This window comes from Dipodomys spectabilis, unplaced genomic scaffold (genome assembly GCF_019054845.1).
Source record: "Dipodomys spectabilis isolate Male_0828 unplaced genomic scaffold, ASM1905484v1 ptg000014l, whole genome shotgun sequence".
In the NCBI taxonomy this organism is placed as follows: domain Eukaryota; kingdom Metazoa; phylum Chordata; class Mammalia; order Rodentia; family Heteromyidae; genus Dipodomys; species Dipodomys spectabilis.
Genome location: NW_024870691.1, coordinates 1,827,760 through 1,830,819, shown reverse-complemented (window position 1 = coordinate 1,830,819; position 3,060 = coordinate 1,827,760).

Below are 3,060 nucleotides of genomic sequence, written 5' to 3'. Positions count from 1 at the left end.
AGGTGGGATGAGGGGTGATAGAAGGGAGGAAAGAGAAGAGGGTGCCATTTCACCTGGGAATACATGGAGGGGGCGGGTGGGGGTGGGGGTGAAGCAGGGCCACACAGGCTGTGCCTCTGCTCAGCGTCCACAATCACTAGTTGGTGATTGCTGTCACACACTGCTGTCACAAAGAAACCCATGCAGGAGCAACAGTAGGTGTCCCCATCTTACCCTCTCCCCCTGCTCCACAATGCCACCAAAACCTGGGGCTCAGAACAGTGCATAGGACCTGGCATGCAGACAGGGGTGAGGTGCATTGGGATGTATTGTTAATAATTGAACAAAACAATCTCAGAAAACATTTGGCCACAACTCTCTGGACTGGATGGCTGGGAAGGGGCTCTCTCTCCAGCATTCAGCGCTGCCTTCCATTGTCTTTGACTGCCTTTGCAGGGAGCCACATGGCCAGCCTGGATGGGGGACTTTGAGCCACAGCTCAGTAGCAGCCAGTGCTTCCCTGAGGGTTAGTGATAAGGAGGTGGAGCCATGAGACAAATCCCACCCAACGGGTTCTCGTACCTCCTGGAACACAGGGCCTGGGCTCAGCCCTCCCCTCCCCCAAGGGCCTGGCTGGGACTGGAAGTGAGATAGCCCTGCCCTCCTCCATCTCTGCCTTGTTTTCCCCCATGACACCAGCCTCTTGGTGGCAGCATGTCTGCACAGCTCTGGCATACAGGTGGCTCCCTATTGAGCATCCATCTTGGCCTTGGTGGAAAGAATTCAGCTAACCCCACAGAGCCCTCATCACATTAGTGACACCCCAGTTAGCCATCGCTGACCCCCAAGATCCCATTCTTCAGAGGACAAGCTTTGGGTCTTTGGGAAGGTATGCTGGGACACACACACACACACACACACACACACACACATTCCTTTTGTGGATAAAGTCAGCCCACCTTGCTCCTGCATAAGGAAGCCCTGATAATTACTACACTGGTCCTGGATACCTGCAAGTAACACACAACACAGGCACTGGAGAGGACCTTCCTAGACTATTATTTGAAGACGAATCAGTTTCAGTGGCCTGTGTTTGTGGGACCCCAGACGGCTAATTACCACAGATGGATGTGTGGAAGCTTCAGGCTCATCCCTCTCTCTCCACCTTCCTGCCTGGCTGCGGAACCTGTGGGGCACTGCCACCACCATCATGGCTCTGATGGGCTTATGACCTCTTTCAGCAATCAGAGGGCTGCATCTGAAGAAAGGAAGGTCATTGTGGAGACAAATGGGCACACATCTGAGCCGGAAGGAAAAAAAGAAATAGAAAACAAAATAAACAGACATGTGTGTGTGTGTGTGTGTGTGTGTGTGTGTGTGTGTGTGTGTGTGTGTGTGGTGTGTGTGTGTGTGTAGGGGGGAGTGGAGCACACACACACAATTATACAAAACAAAGTAAGGATGTCACAGAAATCTGTTTACAGCAAAATTAAGTAAGGCTCCTGCAAGCATTAATTTTCATATCCTCCGCCACCAGTGGGTTGTGAGCGTCATTCCCTGGCTTTGATTTATGGAGGAGCAAGACCTGGAGTAACCACTTCCTTGCTCCACAAATCCCATTAAGGTTGGAATAGCTGGGGGGTGGGGGAGGATGTGGGAAAGAAAGGGGGGGGGGTCCTAGCGAGGTCAAAGGCCGACAGCTTGGGCCTGAATGGAGCCTAAGTCAATGCAGATGTGCTTGTCTCTCCTCTTCCTTCTCTCTCTCTCTCTCTCTTTCCTTCTTCCTTCCTTCCTTCCTTCCTTCCTTCCTTCCTTCCTTCTTTCCTACCTACCTTCCTTTCCTTTCCTCCTTCCTCCTATCTTCCTCTTTCCTCCCTCCCTTTTCTTCTTCTTTCCCAGTTGTAAAATTCTATATGCTCAGTATAACATTGAAACAACACACAGGAACACAACTGTCCCGTTCTGCCATCTCTGTCCTGGGAACCTAAGAACCTGCCCTGAGGGAGACCTGATCAGCCCTGCTCTGCTGTGGGCCCAGCCTTTAGATTCCATGAATGAAAAGCCTGGCCCTGCTAGTGCCATGTGGGAGGTGCTAGAATTTTTAAGAGGTGGGGCTTAGTGGCCATCCTCAGGTCCTGGGGCACCTGCTGTGATCAGGGTCCATTGTCAGCACTGTCTCTCTCTGTGGTTTCCTCTCCCAGCATCCTGCCTGCATCCTGCCTGCTTCCCACCATGATGAACACCATCCCCCCATCCAAGTAATGAGGCTGGCCCATCTTACATGGAATCTCCAGAACTGTGAGCTGGGAGAAACCTTCTACCTTTATAAATAAGTTGATTGCCTCGAGTATTTTATTACAGCAATGGGACTAACAAGAGCTGTGATCTGTGCAAGATCATGTTCACAGCCATCATGAATCTGAGCTCACTTCTTCATGAGCACAATTTGCCCATGGTGTCCCTACTGTACACGTGCAGGTGCTCAGTGAGCACTGGTGACCTGGAAGCCTGAGAAGGAAGCCTAGCTGGGCACGGGCTCCTGAGTGCTCAGCTGGGATGAGGCCACTGCACCCCTACAGGCAGGCTGCCGCCCACCCACAGCCAGGAAAGATGGATGGCCATGAGGGAAAGATCACTGCTGAGCCAAGTGTGCAGGATGGAACAGAGGTCCAGGGCCCTGTGCAGTTCTTCCCAGATCTTGCCACAGGCTGAGGATGGGACAGCCAGAGCTCCCCCACGCCAATCTCTCTGGGGATGGGATGGGGCAACCTGACCTCCCCCCAAACTCTCCCTGAACTGCATGAGAGGAGTGAGGGTGACCAGCTTGCCCCAGATCCAGATGGAAAGGAGTAAGTGACATGAAGTCCCATGGGTCTGCCCTTGTTCCCTGGGCCTCCCAGAGCCGACCTGAGCTGGGAAACAGAGTCAGGATGATCACAAAGAGCTGGAGGGATCCTTTTCTCCTCAGGATCTCTGCAAAGTGCAGCCTGGACAATGTGGGCAGGATGGGCAGAGAGACGAGGATGGCCTGAAGAGCAGGGCCCGGTCATCCCATGGAAGCAACTCTGAAGACCACCCCTG